This window comes from Aquarana catesbeiana, linkage group LG01, assembly GCF_042186555.1.
Source record: "Aquarana catesbeiana isolate 2022-GZ linkage group LG01, ASM4218655v1, whole genome shotgun sequence".
Lineage (NCBI taxonomy): Eukaryota > Metazoa > Chordata > Amphibia > Anura > Ranidae > Aquarana > Aquarana catesbeiana.
The window spans coordinates 580,890,203-580,910,476 of record NC_133324.1 but is presented as its reverse complement, the minus strand read 5'-3'; the positions used below and the strand labels follow the sequence as shown (position 1 = coordinate 580,910,476).

The 20,274-nt window shown below is 46.1% G+C and overlaps 1 long non-coding RNA gene across 2 annotated transcripts; it reads left to right on the top strand.

The window, feature by feature from the left end:
* The first annotated feature begins 664 nt into the window (after window positions 1-664).
* Window positions 665-2,764, top strand: LOC141106841 (uncharacterized). 2 transcript variants are annotated; one of them, XR_012235747.1, is made up of 2 exons: window positions 665-866; window positions 2,631-2,764. It is a non-coding gene; the product is annotated as an uncharacterized lncRNA (long non-coding RNA). The 2 variants fall into 2 exon arrangements; XR_012235746.1 differs by having other exon boundaries at window positions 665-904.
* The last annotated feature ends 17,510 nt before the right edge of the window (window positions 2,765-20,274 follow it).

The following is a 20,274-nucleotide window of genomic DNA, read 5'->3' as shown; positions in this document are numbered from 1 at the left end:
ATATTACTCATATCAAAAATATTTGTTTGCGGAATTTATTAGCATGCAAAGGTTATGAGGTAATTATAAGTTCCTATGCAGCGCTCTGTCTCATGAAAATGATTTTATATTTATTAGGATTTTAAACATGTTATAAATTAATTATACATTTAGATCACTTCGGGGTTAGCACAATTTGGCTGTTAATCCGTTTTGCACTGGCGAATAAATCCTTTTGCCATACACAGTGCAGTCAAGCAAGATCATGATCGGTGGACCGATTGTTTTTGATCTGGATAATTGTGGTAATGATTATGCTTAATACACAGAATTATACATCATGATCACTTTTGGGTTAGCGCTATTAATTTGGTTGTTAATCCTTTTTGCACTAATGAATGAATCCTTTTGTCATACACAATGCGATCAAGCAAGATCATGATCTGTGGACCGATTGTTTTGATCTAGTTAACTGTGGTGCTGATTATGCTTAATACATAGGGTTTAAATATACACTTCCTTTTTTTTAGTATAGGAGGTATGTTTGAGATATTTTTGTAAATGTTTATATTAGTTATACAGAATGCACTATAGCCCTATAAGATTAAAGGATTGTTTGCGAGTGCAGCTAGGATGGGTGGCGAGAACCGCTCAAATAGCAAAATTAACATACGAGAGCGGGTTAATTCCCATGAGCTCGTGTGTGTATAAAAGGTTGGGAGCTGCGCTGTGTGGCCACGCCCTCTGACGAAAGCAATGAGGAAACTAGTCAGGGCCTGATCACGCAGCAACCTATGCCACTGAATCAAGCTGTCGGCTCTCCAGTTTACCTTACCCGGGATCACTGATGTAGCGAAGAGGTACATCAGGAGGGAGCAACTTCACAAGTATAATTTTACTTATGCTTTTAACTTATGTTTTTATTGTAAGTGTACATCTATGAGGGTTTTTTTTTTTTTTTTTACGTTATAACAAACTTTTTATTTGCAAGATTGTACATAATATATGGAAAGCATTGGTACACATATTTAACATCATACAGAAGATATTCCGTACACAAAGAACATGATACACGTATATTTCTATCATATAGTTAGTTCTTTAGGTTCTGATATAATCCGTATATTTCCACACTCATACTTAGTAAGTATCGGGATAAGCACTATTTATGTGCATGTCGTAGACTCTTGTAACCATCTATCCCATATTCTGTTATATTTATTTGGACAACCTCTGTTAATATAAAGGAATTTTTTATATGGAAGGGTTGTGTTAATGTCTCTTTTCCAGTCCACCAATTGAGGGGGTTCGGATCTCATCCATTGTCTGGCAATAATTTTCCTAGCTGAAAATAAAGTTTCATGTAAGAATATTAGTGTGAATTTATCTAGTACATCCGGAAAAATCCCCAGTAGGCTTTGCTTTGGGTCAAGAGTTAATGGGGACCCCATGTCGTCATGTAAGAAGGTAACTATTTGTTTCCAGTATTCTTGTATCTTATGACAAGACCATATAAGGTGAAAGAATGTGCCTGTTTCAATTCTACACATTGGACATGTGATGGATTGACTTCTTTTATATCTAGCTACCCTAAGAGGAGTGAGGTATGCACAATGAAGTATAAAGATTTGGGACAGTCTGTCTGAAAGTTTGGGTGAAACCAACTTGCATGTTTCCAAGGCCTCCTCCCACTCTTCGTCCTCCATCCTCCCAACCTCCCTCTCTCATCTTGGTTTCAACGCGTAAGCTAATTTTGCAGAGGTAGGGGTGGATAACATGTTGTAAAAACAGGATATGAGTTTTTTTGAGTCTGTATCCTTGACTATGGCTATAATAGAATTAGGAGAGGGCTGAGGAAGACCCCGTGAAAACTGCGTTTGGATCGCATGACGGATCTGGAGATAACAAAAAAACATTTGATTCGGAATCTGAAACTCCATCTTAAGTGCCTCAAATGTTTTAAAAGTTCCATTTGTGAACAGATGGTGTAAATAGTATATGCCCTTGGCTGCCCATATGTCTGAGTTCTGGACAGCTTGTTATTATGCCAAAGTGGTGTATAGTCATTAAATGATGGTGTCTCTAGTTTGGAAGAAGCCAATTCCCATATGCGTCTATAATGATATAGCAATGAATGTCTATAATCTTTTGACTGTGTGTTCCCTACACCCACCGCTATCCTGTTTATTGGGTCCCCAGTATGCTGAGCCTAACGGGGGCTCAGCAGAATGAGAAAGCGTTCCTTGTCAGTTTTATCAATGTGAAATAGTTGGGATAGCTGTGACGCAATATAATAATGGTTAAAATCAGGTAGTGCTGTTCCACCCATGTCCGTTGAATTTTTAAGTGTTTGCCATGAGAGTTTGTGTCTAGATTTCCCCCATATGAATGGTTTAAGTAGTGCTTTTAATAGTTTAAAATACTTAAGGGGTAGATATACTGGAGTATGCCATAAGACGTACAGTACCTTAGGCAGTAGTACCATCTTTACTAAATTGACTCGGCCCCATATTCCTAAAGGGAGGCGGGACAAGACCTGGCTCTTAGATTTAATTAGATCTATGAGGGTTTATTAAATAAACATACCTTTTGGAAAATTGGATTACACTATGTGCACCCTTATTTTCTTGCTTGTCACGAGCAATATACAGATGGAAAGATGCAGTGATTGCTGATTTTAGCCATCTGACATCCACAAACCTTCCCACTAATATTGGATGAAGATTCACAGAGGCTTGCTGATAACAACATACCCAGAGATATGCAAAAGATCCAGTAATATCTGGTAAGTAAATTTCTTTTGGGGGATTGTCATTCAAGCAATGCGGTGATGGTTAATCGTCTGGAGTAATTACCATCTCAATACAGGGCAATTTCACCCCCTTCCTGCCCAAGCCATTTTTCAGCTTTCAGCGCTGTCACAATTTGAATGACAATTGCGCGGTCATGCAACACTGTACCCAAATGAAATTTTTATTATTTTTTTCCCCACATATAGAGCTTTCTTTTGGTGGTATTTGATCACCTCTGCAGTTTTTATTTTTTGTGCTATAAACAAAAGAAGAGAGACAAGTTTGAAAAAAAAAGCATTATTTTTTACTTTTTGCTATAATAATTATCCAATTTTTTTTTTAAATAAATTTTTTCCTCAGTTTAGGCCGATACATATTATTCTACATATTTTTGGTAAAAAAAAAAAAAAAATCGCAATAAGCGTATATTGATTGGTTTGCGCAAAAGTTATAGCGTCTACAAAATAGGGGATAGATTTATAGCATTTTTTTTTTTTTTACTAGTAATGGCAGCGATCTGCGATTTTTATCCTGACTGTGATATTGCGGCGGACACTTTGGACACTTTTGACACTATTTTGGGACCATTTACATTTATAGAGTGATCCGTGCTATAAAAATGCACTGATTACTGTATAAATGTGACTGGCAGGGAAGGGGTTAACACTAGGGGGTGATTGAGGGGTTAATCATGTTGCTAGAGAGTGTTTCTAACTGAAGGGGGAGGGGACTCACAAGGGGAGGAGACCAATCGGTGTTGCGCTATACTGAGAACACACATCGGTCTCCTCTCCTTTGACAGGACGTGGATCTGTGTGTTTACACACACAGATCCACGGTCCTGCCATGTTACCGGGCAATCGTGGGTGCCCGAGGAACATCGAGGCCGCCTGGCATGCGCATCGGGTGCCCAGTGACATGGTGGGCGCGTGCGATTGTCGCTGCCAGCGCGCGCGTGCCCCTTGGTGGGCTGGGAAGGCGAGAGCATCATATGACGCCCTCCCAGAACGAGAGCCGTGCCACCTGGCCGTCATATGTCAGCCGACGGGCGGCAAGCGGTTAATTATAATTTACCCTGAACATTTCTCTTTTGGAGCGGATTTTCCTTCATCTTTTTCACATTTTGGCTGCCTATTTTGTCAAAAGTGGACTGTGTATCAAGTTTGAAAGACTTTCAGAATATATAAGCGCTATTAGTGTTTAAATATTTATTTTGGTATATTGAAAGGTAGCTTGACATAGTGTATGTATTTTAATGGGTGATAGGTCAATACATTAGTCATATAACCAAAAATTGGACCAAAACATTAAATGGATTCTTCACACACCTTGCTCATTATATGACTGTACACTGCCTTTTCAATGTCCAATCTACAAAAAAAGGGGAGAAAAAACAAAAGCAAGTACATGCAGGCAGAGCTAAAAAAATACACCAAAATACATAAGAGATGATTGGCATGTTATGTCATATTACAAAGTGCTTTAAGGGGAAAAATATAAAAAGGAAAACATTAGAGGATATGCTGTACATATACACACCCACATATACATACATTTATGTTGATTTGTGGTATATTCATCAATAACAAAACACCCACCCCATATAATTATACCAACACCAAGACAAAAAAAATCTGAACTAGGATTGACGTATAAGGAGATATTCACATCCTCAAACAATGATTACACAGGAAAATCCAAACATAATGCACATGTACCGCTTTTGTTTTGTGGAGAGTGAATAAAAAAAATGATGTTGCATAAATGAGCAGAAGTTTAATGGGGTGTTGATAATGTTTAAGAATTGTAAAACAAACACATACCTGTAAACCAGTGACACAAATCAAACTGCTGTAATTTCAGGAAAAGCAGCGCAAGCAAGTGCGGTCCCTTATATAACATAGGTTGTATTGCTTGGCGCAAAAAAATACGACAGAAGTGTAAGTATGTTAGATGTTAGGATGTTAAAGAGCCAGGGCATGTACAGAAGAAAAAAAATGTTTGTTTTCCTTTATATTTTTCCTTTGGGCCCCCTTTTCCACTCCCCTGAAACAGAGGGCACATACAAAAGTTACTTTAATGAACAGAAATAATTATACAGGTCTTCTTTCTTCATTGGATTGTTCTTATGAGAAATATTTATAGAACAATTTTTACACATTTCATTACACATGCTTGCACAAGTATGCAAACGCCTTATAGACAAATGTGTACAGCATAGAGAGTGAAAAAAATGCAATTTTAACAAAACAAACACTCATATCACCTCCACAAAAAAGGGATGAAACATGTTTTACTTCCTATATTGATTACATATGTGCAGCAGATAGCAAAATATTCTAAACTGGAAATATTAACATAAATATTTCACAAAATATTAATGCTCTTACTATGGGTTATCACTTTAAACATGCAGAAGTCATTGTGCCTACATTTTGAAATAAACAGAGCCTGTCACCTTTGCTAAAATGAAGATTAGACTAGGGATGCTGACCTGCTCAGTAATATGGTACATTTACCGAAAAAAAAAAAAAAAAAAGCTTTAGCTTCGCTAAACAAATAAGTGAAGTATGACTATTCAGATTCTGGTTAATTGGCATTAACCACTGCAAGCAGAATAATGTTGAAAAACCCCTTTTCCTGACAGACTCCATGGCAGCCTACGTATGGGTTAATCCCGCCTCTCATACCTCATAGGACCCCACTCCCATAAATCTTTGCTTCTAGTCAGAGACCGTGTTCCTTTTTTGTCCTCCTCCTAGGACCAAGGTGTATCTTACCTTATGAAAAGTTTCTGCGGTCCGGTCCTGGTTGCACGGTGGTTCTGATGGCGGTTCTGGAGTCCAGCAGTCCCAGCTATTAGCAGGGTGGATACGGGCAACTTATGCGATGCCATGAAGAGCTTCATAGCCTTGCCATTGGCAGGCAAGCGGCAATTGGGCCAAACGTCCTTGCTATTAGCAGGAGGCCCCACCTTATAAAAGCCCGGCCATGCAGTGGATGATCGTCCCCAAATCAGGCTGGACCAGGATCGTGCGGTGGTATCGTATGCTCCATTATTATTACATATATGGCAGCTGTTTTTGTGTGTATTGTGGCGTTTTCTTTCCTGTGTATTTCCTGGCCTCTATGGCGGCTGGAACGCATCTGCGTCCCAGTCCGCCGCGTCTTCCGGGTTCCCTTCGCATCTGCGAGCCTCATCTGAAAACGAGGCTTGGTTCACGCGTGCGCAGTTCCAGGATAATGGCGGCGGTCGCGCATGCGCGCGAGCCCCGCTTGACGACGCTGGGGGCGCGGTGACGTCATCAGCGGCGCCAAATTTAAATAGCTGTCAGAATGCAGCTATTACTTGGGATGACTGCGGGTGAAAACGGCGGCTTCCCGGTGCAGTGTTTATTCTCTGGCAAGGTAGGAAGCTATGCTGCTGGCTGTCCAAGCCTCTCTCTCTCTCTCTCTGATTCCTGTGTTTGACTGGGGATTGTTCATTTCAGATACCAGGTTGTCTGCTATGGACGTGTCACCGCCCCCCCAGTGGCCAACCCTTACGCTGCAGGTAGGAATTTGTTTTTTCCTTCTGCTTGTCTGTTTTTGGGATTGTTTCTTTTAGGATCCTGTTTATTTCCTTTTGTTCTCCACAGCCCCTCTAGGTCTGAACATAGGCCCTCAGCACGTGAAGATACCGATCGTTCCAGATCGCATCATCAAAAACAATCTTCAAGTTCCAGGCGTTCTAGATCAGCTTCTAGACGCCATAGTGAAGAGCCCAAGTCTACATCTGGGCGTCACTCCCACCGCCATTCTAGCCGCTCTGATAAAAGACTTTGCTTGGGATGTAGAGCTCAGGTCCCAGAAGGTAAATCCCTCTGTGAGCTATGTTACTCCAGAGCTGCAAAAGAAAGAGGAGCTGGAGACCAGCAGGTAGAAGCTCTGGTCCGAAAAGTGGTTCAGGAATCCCTGATCAGAACGGATCCCAATCGTCCAGCTATCTCTCCTTCTGCTCCAGTGCTAGCTCCTGGGAGGTCGTCCCTCTAGACGCAGTCCCTCCTTAAGTGGATCCTCGGAAAGCGAGACTGAGCTGAATGATCCTGGCGCGGGTTTTGATTTTTCCCTGGTGCCACCTTTGGTTAAGGCGGTTAAAGTTGCATTGAGATGGGAAGAGCCAGTAGAAGCACCCTCTAAACAGAGGAAATACTTCAAACATCTCAAGAAGGATCACCCAAATTTTCCCTTCCTGGGAGAGCTTGGCGAAATCATTTCAGATGAGTGGAGTAAAGTCGAGAGGAAGAACTCGCTAATCTCCAAAGTGGCTAAGATGTATCCGTTTAAGAGTGAAGAGGTAAAGCATCTGGAGTCGGCTCCGCTCATTGATGCTGCTTTGATGAGGTTGGTGAGGCATGTCACCCTTCCTCTAGAAGATACCGTTTCATTCAAGGATGGTCTGGAGAGAAAGATCGATACTGATCTTAAACGCATCTATATCACGGCAGGTATGGCTTGTAAACCAGCCTTAGCCCTCGCAGCTCTGTCAAAAGCTATGGAGTCCTGGTCGGACGATGTGGATGCGGCTTTAGCAAGTGTGTCTGAAGAATTGGTCAAGAGTTCACCAATCCATGAACTGAAACTGGCGTCAGTCTTCTTAGGGGAAGCTTCCCTGGATATTATCCGCCTAGTGGCATGGGTCATGCTTTCCTCAGTCACGGCCAAGCGCGCCTTGTGGCTGCGCCCGTGGGTTGCGGATCCTGCCTCTAAACAGGCTTGGTGTAGAATTCCCTTTGAGGGTTCTTCCCTCTTTGGGAACAAACTTGATTCCGCCATTACCCGTGCTACAGTGGGTAAGTCAGGGTTCTTACCTCAGGATCGTCGCCTCTTGGGTCAGAGAAGATCTCAACCCAGGCAAGATCAAGAACACGCTAGAGATGCCCGCCGCTATAGGCCGGGCCGTGATTTCAGGAGGAACTGGAAGAGAAATCAACCTTCTGGCCAGAAGTACTCAAAGACCACCTCTTCTGGTGGACGGGAGGCTTCTAAGTCCTTTTGATATGAAGCCTGTCCAGGCGGAGCAAGTTGGGGCTCGGTTACTCCTTTTTCAGCACGTCTGGGCAGCTTCGATCAGGGACTACTGGACGGTCAAGACAGTCTCATCAGGCCATTCGTGGGTGTTCTGCAATCCACCCGTACACCGGTTTCTTCCCACAGTCCTTCCTCACCTGGAGGAGAAGAAACAAGTTCTTCTGTCGTACACGGATTCTCTGATAACTCAAGGGGCTGCCATCCCGGTGCCCTTGGAAGAAAGGTTTCAAGGGGTGTATTCCCCCTTTTCATGGTCCTCAAAAAGAGCGGTTCCTGGAGGCCAGTCATCGACCTGACACACCTGAACTCCTTCATCAAGAAGGAAAAATTCAAGATGGAGACACTGCTAACAATTCGTCAGATAGTACATCCAGGAGATTGGCTAGTCTCCATAGACCTGAAAGATGCCTACTTTCACGTACCAATTGCAAGAGACTTCCAGAAGTACCTACGTTTTGTGGTAGGTCAGAAACACCTCCAATTTACATGTCTCCCATTCGGGCTTACAACATCGCCTCGAGTGTTTTCGAAGCTCTTACTGGCTGTCGTGGCATTGATCAGAGTCAAGGATATCCGATTACACCACTACCTAGACGACCTACTCTTACTGTCGCAGGACAGGGATCAACTATTGTCACACCGAGATCAGGTCATTTCTACCCTGACAGAGTTCGGTTGGCTGTTGAACAGGGAGAAAAGTCATCTAGATCCGACACAGTCTCTGATATTCCTCGGAGCCCAGTTCAACACGATGAAGAGTACCATCTCTCTGCCTTTGGAGAAAATCCCTTTGATTCGGGACAGAATTCATCTGGCAATGTCATCACCCCTACTCAGAGCTTCTCAGTGCCTCAGGATAATCGGCACCATGGTGGCAACGGCCCCCATGGTGAAATGGGCTCAATGGAGGATGCGCCCCTTTCAGAAGGGTTTTCTCCAACAGTGGGTTCCAGGTTCTCAAGACCATCTTGTCCGGATAACCCCGTCCATGCGGGAGAGTCTCCCCTGGTGGCTGCAGCGGAAGAATCTCCTCAAATGCCATTCCATAGCACCCGTTTCCTGGATCACGGTGACAATGGATGCCAGCAGCAGAGGCTGGGGCGCTCTCTGTCTGACGGAGATAGCCCAGGGCAAGTGGGATTTCCCATCCCAGGGTGTAGTTTCGAATGTCCTGGAGCTTCGAGCTGCCTTCTGTGCGCTACGAGCCTTTCTCCACTTAACATCTGGGGCCTCAGTCCTCCTGAGGCTAGACAACACGACAGCGGTGTCTTACATCAAGAGACAAGGGGGCACACGCAGTCTCTCCTTACTCAAGGAAGTGAGTCCAATCATGTCCTTGGCTCAGACGAACCTATCAAATCTGACGGCTGTCTATCTTCCAGGAGTTCAAAATGTCCAGGCAGACTTTCTCTCAAGGTTTGTCCTGGACAACAACGAGTGGTCTCTCCACACGGAAGTCTTCAGTTGGATCCTGTCTCTGGGAGTGACACCGGAAGTGGACCTGTTTGCGTCCCCTTGCAACCACAAAATAGAAAAGTACTACACGAGATGTCGTTGTCCCCAGGCTTTCGGAGTGGATGCCCTGACGAACCTGTGGAGATTCTACAGGGCTTATGCCTTTCCACCAGTTCCGGTCATTCTGCGTTTCCTATCGAGGCTCAGGTGGGAAGAGGTCAAAATAGTGGCAGTTGTTCCATATTGGCCCAACAGACTGTAGTTCCCCCTCTTACTACAACTCAGCTACCGGAATCCAATTCCTCTCCCAGCCAGACCAGATCTCCTATTACAGGGGACATCTCTTCACCCATGTCCATCCCAGCTCCATCTGATGGCTTGGTTCTTGAGAGGGGAAGGTTGGAAGCCCTAGGGTGTCCAAGTGCGGCTATTTCGACTCTACTGAATGCCAGAAGACCAGGTACCAATAGAGTTTACCAAAGAATTTGGTCGAAATTTGCAGATTATGTTTCCACCACTGATGGTTCCTGTACTGACCCAAGGATTCAGGATATTCTTGGTTTCTTGCAAACAGGCCTGGATCTATCCTTATCAGTAAGTTCTCTGCGGGTTCAGGTTTCTGCTATCTCTGCCTTCACAGGTATATCCTGGGCCAGACACCCTCTTACGAGGCAGTTCTTCAGGGGAGCAATAAGGATCAGACCTCAGAGAAAACCAAGATTTTCCAAGTGGGATCTTCCTCTTGTCCTGGATTTCTTTTCGGAAAAAGAAACACAACTTGTGGATCAGGCAACTATTAAAGATCTCTCTCTCAAAGCTGTATTCCTAGTGGCCATAACATCGGCCAAGAGGGTCTCTGAGATCAGTTCTCTAGGATGTAAAGAACCATTCCTCACCTTCTTCCCTGACCGGGTGGTCTTGATTCCTATGCTAGGATCAAATCCTAAGGTAACATCTGTATTCCATGAGAATCAAGAGATTGTTCTTCCAATTTTTCGGGCAACTGAGGACTCTACTGTTCATCCTTTGGATGTGGGAGAAGTTTTAAGGCAGTACCTTCAAGCCACTGCCTCTTTTCGAAGATCCGATTATTTGTTCGTTTATTTCAAAGGAAAGAACAAGGGTTTGCGTGCTTCCTCCAGAATCATTGCGGCTTGGATCGTTCAGGCTATACAAGGGGCTTATACAGCTAAGGGTTTGGCTCCCCCAGAAGCGGTGACCGCTCATTCTACCAGGAGCGTTTCTACGTCATGGGCAGCTTCCCGTCATGTATCCCTGGAAGTAATCTGCAAAGTGGCCTCTTGGTCGTCGATCAACACTTTTATGACGCACTATTGCGTAGAACCGGCTTCTTTGTCTTCAGTTAATTTTGATTTGCATGTCTTGTCTGTTGACGGTGCCAAATAAACCTTTTTTTCTTTGAACCAGTTTCCCACCCGGGAGTGTATGGCTAGTCATTTCCCATACGTAGGCTGCCATGGAGTCTGTCAGGAAAACGGAAAATTTATATCAAATACTTACCGTAATTTTCCTTTCCTGATGGACTCCATGGCAGCAGGAGTTCCCTCCCATTTGCTGGAGTAGGCTAAGTTACGGAACACGGTCTCTGACTAGAAGCAAAGATTTATGGGAGTGGGGTCCTATGAGGTATGAGAGGCGGGATTAACCCATACGTAGGCTGCCATGGAGTCCATCAGGAAAGGAAAATTACGGTAAGTATTTGATATAAATTTTCCGTTATAATTATAATAATAGGAGCCGGAATTTGGTGGTGGTGCTATACGGCCATGTTTTCTGTCAATAGCTCCACCGCGATTAGGAAAATTTCATTGTTCATTGAACTCCTTGGCAACTTTCTTCCACTCCTCAAATGAAAATGAAATAGACATAGACGTTAGGTCAATTTCTAACCAGTTCCCTATAGAGCAAAACGACGGCCGGGTGGGATGTTCGTCATCCCACACCTCACACCTCACGTGCAGACGTGCTGGATCACACCTCATGCGCAGACGTGCTGCAGCACGATCTGTCAACGGCTGTGTCAATCGGACACAGCCGATGACTGATCAGTGTACCAATACACTGCTGGTGTGTTGGCACACTGGGTATTATTTAGGAAAGGCAAATCCATTGCACTACAAGTGCAAACTACAAGTGCAAACTGCACTTTAAATTGCACTGGAAGTGCAGTCGCTGTAAATCTGAGGGGTAGATCTGAAATGAGGGGAGGCTGATTTTATCATCCAATCATGTGCAAGCTAAAATGCTGTTTTTTATTTTCCTTGCATGTCCCCCTTGGATCTACAGCTACTGCACTTCCAAGTGCACTTTCAGTGCAATTTCAAGTACACTTTGCACTTGTAGTGCAAAGTGGATTTGCCTTTCGTAAATAACCCCAATTGTGTTGCTCAAAAAACTCGCCATGCCTCTTACTAAATACCTTGGACTTTGTACTTTCCAAAAAGGGGTAATTTGGGGGATATTTGTACTTTCCTGGTGTTTTCGGGGGCCTCATGGTCGCTGTGACCAATTACAGGAGAACACATGATAATTCTAAACAATGGATGGCTTCCTTTCATGCCTCCTTTCATAACAAGTGTACTCACAGACCTCACGGAGCACCATTCATAGTCTCCCACAGATGGATGGATGAACAAGCCACTCAGCCTTATCCCAGTAGATATAGCTCTCCTGCAGGTGATATCCTCAACTTGAGTGCCGATGTCTGTGCTGATCAGCTGATGTAATCCAGTATAATCAGAGATGGCTGATCTCTCCAATCCAAGTAGCTAGGCAGATGGAATTGAGGGCCTATGTGTCATATACCAGATAAGACCAGAACTGTGTGGACTGCAACAGAGTGAACCAGACATAAATAGGTGAAAGTAAGTTTATTAAGATAAATGCATATAAATGTGAACACACCACCAATACAAACAGAGTGAACAAACCAAACAATCAAACAGTGATAATAAACCAACCAGCATATGTAGCAAAAGTGAGTACCAGAATCGTAGTCAAGCCAGGCCAGGGTCATAAACAAGAGATCAGTAGATGGGGGGCCAGGAGTAAACAGACAGGGAACAAGATGGAAGGGATCAGGCTGCAGGGCAAAGATCCAGGGATACAGGAACAGATATAACAGATTCAGGATATGGAATACAGGAATCAGGCATCAGGATAACAGGTAAACAGGCTGCAGGTCAGGGCACAAGGACAATACCAGGGCAAGATGAGTGTGCACTTGACGGGTATTTATACAATAGCTGCTAACAAGGTCAGGTGAAGCCTGATTGCAGATGGTAATACCTGCTCCACACTGCCAGGATCCCTCCGCTGGTGGACGCCAGTACTGCAGTCAAAAGATGACATAATACCAGCAGGGGCAAGCTCTTCTGACAGCTCCAAACTGCCAGGAGACACCTGCTGGTGGGCCTCAGTACTGCACGCCAAATGGCTGATATTACCAGCGGAGAGAACCTTTCCTGACAGTACCCCCCCTCGAAGGAGCGACCTCCGGACGCGCCAGATAGCCGTTGCTGGGGAAAGTCAATGGCGTCAAGCCAGGCAGTGGGCAAAGTCACATCAGATTGGGCAATAAGTACGTCAAGCTGGATAGCAGGCACAGGAACCTCAAGCTGAGTAGCAGGCACATCGAGCTGGGCGGCAGGCACATGAAACTGGGTAACAGGCACATCAAGCTGTGCAACAGGCACGGGCACATCAAGTGGGGCAGCGGGCACAGGCACTTCAAGGTGGGCAGTGGGCACTTCAAGCTGGCAGCGGGCACAGCCACTTCAAGCTGGGCAGCGGGCACGGCCACTTCAAGCTGGGCAGCGGGCACGGCCACTTCAAGCTGGGCAGCGGGTACGGGCACTTCAAGCTGGGCAGCGGGTACGCGCACTTCAAGCTGGGCAGCAGGCACTTCAAGCTAGGCAGCAGGCACTTCAAGCTAGGCAGCAGGCACGGGCACTTCAAGCTGGGCAGCAGGCACAGGCACTTCAAGCTGGGCAGCAGGCATATCAAGCGGGACAGCAGGCACATGCACATCAAGCTGGGCAGCGGGCACAAGCTCTTCAAGCTGGGCAGCGGGCAGAGGCACATCAAGCTGGGCAGCGGGCACAGGCTGGGCAGCAAGCTCTGGGTCATCAGGCTGGGCAGCAAGCTTCGGGTCATCAGGCTAAGCAGCAAGCTCCGGGTCATCAGGCTAGGCAGCAAGACAGGAACACATCAGGCTGGACAGCAGACAGGAACACATCAGACTGGAAAGCGGGCACCTCAGGCTGGAAGGCAGACACATCAGGCTCAAAGGCGGGCACATCAGGCTGAAAGGCGGGCACATCAGGCTGGAGAGCGGGCTCATCAGGCTGGAGAGCGGGCTCATCAGGCTGGAGAGCGGGCTCATCAGGCTAGAAGGCGGGCACATCAGACTAGAAAGCGGGCTCATCAGGCTGGAAAGTGGGCACCTCAGGCTGGAAAGCGGGCACTTCAGGCTGGAACACTGGCACCTCAGGCTGGAACACTGGCCCCTCAGGCTGGAACACTGGCGCCTCAGGCTGGAAGGCGGGTACCAGGACATCAGGCTGGAAAGTGGACATCAGGACATCAAACTGGATAACAGGCACTGGGACGTCAGACTGGATAGCAAGCACTGGGACGTCAGATTGGGTTGCAAGCACTGGGACGTCAGACTGGGTTGCAAGCACTGGGACGTCAGACTGGGTTGCAAGCACTGGGACGTCAGACTGGGTTGCAAGCACTGGGACGTCAGACTGGGTTGCAAGCACTGGGACGTCAGACTGGGTTGCAAGCACTGGGAAGACAGACTGGGTTGCAAGCACTGGGACGTCAGACTGGGTTGCAAGCACTGGGACGTCAGACTGGGTTGCAAGCACTGGGACGTCAGACTGGGTTGCAAGCACTGGGACGTCAGACTGGGTTGCAAGCACTGGGACGTCAGACTGGGTTGCAAGCACTGGGACGTCAGACTGGGTTGCAAGCACTGGGACGTCAGACTGGGTTGCAAGCACTGGGACGTCAGACTGGGTTGCAAGCACTGGGACGTCAGACTGGGTTGCAAGCACTGGGACGTCAGGCTGGATAGCAAGCACTGGGACGTCAGGCTGGCAGCAAGCACTGGGATGTCAGGCTGGACAGCAAGCACTGGAACGTCAGACTGGATAGCAAGCACTGGGACGTCAGACTTGATTGGATTAGCTGGTGCGGAGGCAGGTTGGGTTACTGGCAGGATCATCTTGGTTGGAAAAAACTTTTGTTTTTTCTTTGGCTTAGCCACTGAAGCTCTGTAGGTGAGGGGTGCAGCAGACTGGAAAGGAGGATTGGGATATGGTAGAGAAGAGGTAACAGTAGCTGGGGGAAGTTCTTGTGGGTTTGTAGGCAGCTGAGAAGAGGCAGGTGGGTTTGAATGCAGGATAGGTACAGGGAGCAGAGACCGGATATGAGTATTTGGTTGGTAGCAGCGTATACTGGGCTGCAACTGAGGTTGACATGGGTGATGGGGAAACATACATTTGAGTAGGCTAGTGTTTGGTGGCAGAGGTGGTTTGTTTTGCTGGAGCTGATTGCACCATGTCAGACCATGCTGAAAGTATAGGTTGCACAAACTGTGCTTTTAAAACTCCCTGTCTAACAAAAGACTGAGCAGACACAATGCACTCAGCAATCACCTGTGGGGAACAGGCTGAGTAGTGCTCACAAAAATTGGCGGGATCATCTTCAAAAAGCCATACTAGGGATACAACCTGATTCATATCAAAAGGAGTGAAATCATCATGGCCCTCTGGAATACAGGGCAGGGCCAGCTCAGTACAGATCTTGATCAAAGGCTGCACTTCCCCAAACAATATATAACCCTGATCGACCAGGGAGAGAGCCAAATGTATAGTTGCAAACAACTGGTCACTAGTCCATCCTTTCAAAGCCTGGCCGCAATAATCACCACTTTCAGATGCCAGCAGAGAAAAATAAATAACCTCATCGGCATTCATGTTTGCAACCAAACTGAATCAAAATGGTTCCCCTGTACAGCCACTTCCAGTCAGGGATGGCCCTGGTATTTTGTCATATACCAGATAAGACCAGAACTGTGTGGACTGCAACAGAGTGAACCAGACATAAATAGGTGAAAGTAAGTTTATTAAGGTAAATACATATAAATGTGAACACACCACCAATACAAACAGAGTGAACAAACCAAACAACCAAACAGTGATAATAAACCAACCAACATATGTAGCAAAAGGGAGTACCAGAATTGTAGTCAAGCCAGGCCAGGGTCATAAACAGGATATCAGTAGATGGGGGGCCAGGAGTAAACAGACAGGGAACAAGATGGCAGGGATCAGGCTGCAGGCAAAGATCCAGGGATACAGGAACAGATATAACAGATTCAGGATATGGAATACAGGAATCAGGCATCAGGTAAACAGGTAAACAGGCTGCAGGTCAGGGCACAAGAACAATACCAGGTCAAGATGAGTGTGCACTTGCCGGGTATTTATACAATAGCTGCTAACAAGGTCAGGTGAAGCCTGATTGCAGAAGGCAATACCTGCTCCACATTGCCAGGATCCCTCCGCTGGTGGACGCCAATACTGCGGTCAAAAGATGACATAATACCAGCAGGGAAAAGCTCTTCTGACAGCTCCAAAGTGTCAGGAGACACCTGCTGGTGAGCCTCAGTACTGCATGCCAAATGGCTGATATTACCAGCAGAGAGAACCTTTCCTGACACTATGTACCAAAAAATCCTGTTAAAAACCCTGGAATTCATGGTGGCTGAGCCAATAAGAGGGGGTTCATGTCCCAGGATCAGCGTCTACATGTTTAGTTCCTGTATACCGGAACTTCCTCAGGACACACCTAAAAAATAACAACTTCAAAAAACTCTCTATGCCTCTTACTAAATACCTTGGACTTTCTACTTTCCAAAAAGGGGTCATTTGGGGGATATTTATACTTTCCTGGTGTTTTCGGGGGCCTCAAGAAATGAGATAGGCTGTTAGTACATCACAATGGATCGATTTTCAGATATATACCATAGTTTGTGGACTCTATACCTTTCCTACAGACTAAATAATATACACTGATTTGGGTTATTGTCACACAAAAAATGTAGCAGAATACATTTTGGCCTAAACTTATTAAGAAGGACAGAAACAAAGCAAAAAATAAAAAACCAAGTGGTAATTAAATACCGCCGAAAGAAAGTTCATATGGGTACAGTGTTGCATAACCGCGCAATTGCCATTCAAAGCGTGACAGCGATGAAAGTCGAAAACTGGCCTGGGCAGGAAGGGGGTAAAAGTGCCTGGTACTGAAATGGTTAAATAGAAGACATAAAATTTATAGTTATACGATAAATGCACATGCAACATAAATATAAACATTATACATGGGTTTAGGCTGACTGCTGTTACAATATTGTAAATACAGTGGGGCAAAAAAGTATTTAGTCAGCCACCAATTATGCAAGTTCTCCCACTTAAAAAGATGAGAGAGGCCTATAATTGTCATCATAGGTATACCTCAACTATGAGAGACAAAATGTGGAAATCCAGACAATGACATTGTCTGATTTTTGAAAGAATTTATTTGCAAATTATGGTGGAAAATAAGTGTCACGGGCATGGCCAGAGCGGAGGCTGTTGGAGAGGACTGTGTGCAAGCCTGTTGCCCACCGATTATGGGCCCTAGCATTTGGGGGAATGGTGCTCTCTGTGAGCTGTATGCCTGGGGACCCTGGGGTTGGTGTTACTTTGGATTCAGCTCCATGTCCCCCCAAAACACACAGACTCTGGAACCCTTTATATGCCATATTAGAATGATAAGACTGAATTATACTGTTGGGACACATCCTGTGAGGAGATGCTAATGTCATCATCTCCACTCACCTGTCTGATGTCAGCTATAATGGGTTTAATGTAAATAAGTTTAGTCTAGGTTCTAAAGGTATTCAACTCATTGTTGTTTGTTCTAATTAACCCTGTGTTGATGGTTATGGTAATGTGTGTTAATTGAATGAGCTGATCACATTGTCCTCTATACAATGTAGGAGACGGGACGACTCCTATTGGAGCTCATGTTAATTAGGTTAATTAGGTTATGTTTGTATTGTTAATTGTAATTAGCTCCAGCTATTGTGTTTATATTCCTGTGTGAAGCTCGGTGACCACAAGTCTGGGCAAAAGGTCATGTCTCAGCCACCTAGGCTGTATAAAGGATGAGATAATTAGCTCATGTTAATTAGGTTACGTTTGTATTTAGAGTAATCTTCGCCTGTGTATATAAGACTGTATTCTGGTTCTGAATAAAGTGAGTTCATGGTAGCAGTGAAGTAAGTGTCGCCTTGTCTTGATGCTCAGAGAGGTTGGAATATCTGTTATCTGTATACAGACGTGGAGGAAGTGGTATATGACGGAAGCACTCAAGCGGAGTGTGGGGCGTTCCGTGACATTGGTGGCAAGCAGCGGGAAAGCTTCCTGAAGTCTGGGACATCCAAACTTCCATCTGGATCCAAGGTCCAGATAGCAGGAGAGGAGAGGTACAGATACCAGCCGCCATGGATGAGGAATTCAGAAGGAGGTTGCGAGAGATGCAGATACAGCACAGAGGACCAGTATCGGAGCAGGTCCTGCTGGGATGGTGTGATTCTATTCGCTGCAAACTCTGGAAGGAAGCGCTAGCCCGTGAGCAGCGACACCAGGGAAAAGTTCTCCCCTCCATCCAGGAAAGGTACTGGTCGCAGTACGGACTGCGGGTGCGGTTTTTGGGAGAAAAACCACACAAGAAGCAGACAGCTGAATTAAGCAGGCTGGTCTGGGCAGAGATAAAGCTGGATGAGAGCTACAGAGCCCTCCGGTGGCATGTATCCCAAGCATGTCCCTGGATAGCGGATGACAGCCCAACGGAAGGCTTAAGCTACGGCGGCTTGGGACTGTTGTTTGTGAAGCTGACAGGGGACCCTAACTTTGGGAGTGATTTGGAGCGGCGGGTGGACAAAATCATGGATTTCAGAGAAGGGCTACTGAACATTTCGGAAGTGCACTGGGCACAGGAAGATTTGGAGTTTCTGGCCGTTCAGGAATGGGAGCTAGAGATCGCCTACAGACGGCTGCTAGACATTGCTCAGTGCCAGGGCTGGGCTCCCTTTGCCTGGGACTATCAGGAAATACCAGCTGAAGATCTGGTAACTGAACAGAGGGTCCAAGACCTCTGTCCCACACTTTTACCAATTCCGGAGACTGGGGATTTAATAGACGTTTCTGTAGAGGAGGAACCACCTGGCAAACCCCCAGCAGAAGTGCTGGCAACCGGACAGAGGGTCCAAGACCTCTGCCCCACACCTGCAGCAATTGTGGAGGCTCAGGCTGAGAAGATGGCAATCACTTCCCAGCAGCAGATACAGGGGGAGAAGGGAGAGGAGGTGTGTGTTGTCCCTCCCCAACAGTTGGCCAGGGTGGAGGAAGTGGGCTTTCCTCCCCAGCAAAGATCCGTGTACCTGGGAGACAGTACCATCGACATGTCATCCCAGCAGCCAGATGAGGGAATGGAAAAGGAAGCAGCCGGCTCACCTCCCCAATGGCAGCTACACAGTTTGGGAGTGGAGGAAGCCAGCCTCCTGCCCCAACAGTTAGCCGGAGCAGAGGATGCGGAGTCCCCAGCAGAAGTGCTGGCAACAGGGCAGAGTGCTACCAACCTCTGCCCAGCACCGGCAACAACTACAGAGTTCCAGGGAGGCGGGGCAGTCGGCCTCCCTCTCCAACAGTTAGCCGGAACAGATGGTGTGGGGTTTCCAGCAGAAGGGCTGGCAACAGGGCCGAGGACTGCTATACTCTGCCCTCAACTAACAGAGGATGGATTTCCTGTGAAGGTGGATGGGACTTCAGTCTCCACCTGTATACCCCAGGGATGCTGGACAGTGGGCCCCGATCCCCAACAGCATGACAGAGTGAGCCCAGACACCCTGTCTTCTCTCCAGCGGCAGAAAGGATTCCAGGGAGAAAGGCCAGTCCAGGCCTCTCCCCAGCGGCAGATATGTTCTCTGAGAGAGGCAGAGGTTGGCTGGGTGAGTAATGCTTTGTTTGGAACAATTTATTTGGGGTACTGTGTGGGTACAGGCAGTAGAGGACTGGAGCTGTTTACTAACTTCGGAGTCAACCCGTCTGGGGTCTCCTCCTGTGTTAGTCTCCTGCCGAAAGGGGAGAAATGTCACGGGCATGACCAGAGCGGAGGCTGTTGGAGAGGACTGTGTGCAAGCCTGTTGCCCACCGATTATGGGCCCTAGCATTTGGGGGAATGGTGCTCTCTGTGAGCTGTATGCCTGGGGACCCTGGGGTTGGTGTTACTTTGGATTCAGCTCCATGTCCCCCCAAAACACACAGACTCTGGAACCCTTTATATGCCATATTAGAATGATAAGACTGAATTATACTGTTGGGACACATCCTGTGAGGAGATGCTAATGTCATCATCTCCACTCACCTGTCTGATGTCAGCTATAATGGGTTTAATGTAAATAAGTTTAGTCTAGGTTCTAAAGGTATTCAACTCATTGTTGTTTGTTCTAATTAACCCTGTGTTGATGGTTATGGTAATGTGTGTTAATTGAATGAGCTGATCACATTGTCCTCTATACAATGTAGGAGACGGGACGACTCCTATTGGAGCTCATGTTAATTAGGTTAATTAGGTTATGTTTGTATTGTTAATTGTAATTAGCTCCAGCTATTGTGTTTATATTCCTGTGTGAAGCTCGGTGACCACAAGTCTGGGCAAAAGGTCATGTCTCAGCCACCTAGGCTGTATAAAGGATGAGATAATTAGCTCATGTTAATTAGGTTACGTTTGTATTTAGAGTAATCTTCGCCTGTGTATATAAGACTGTATTCTGGTTCTGAATAAAGTGAGTTCATGGTAGCAGTGAAGTAAGTGTCGCCTTGTCTTGATGCTCAGAGAG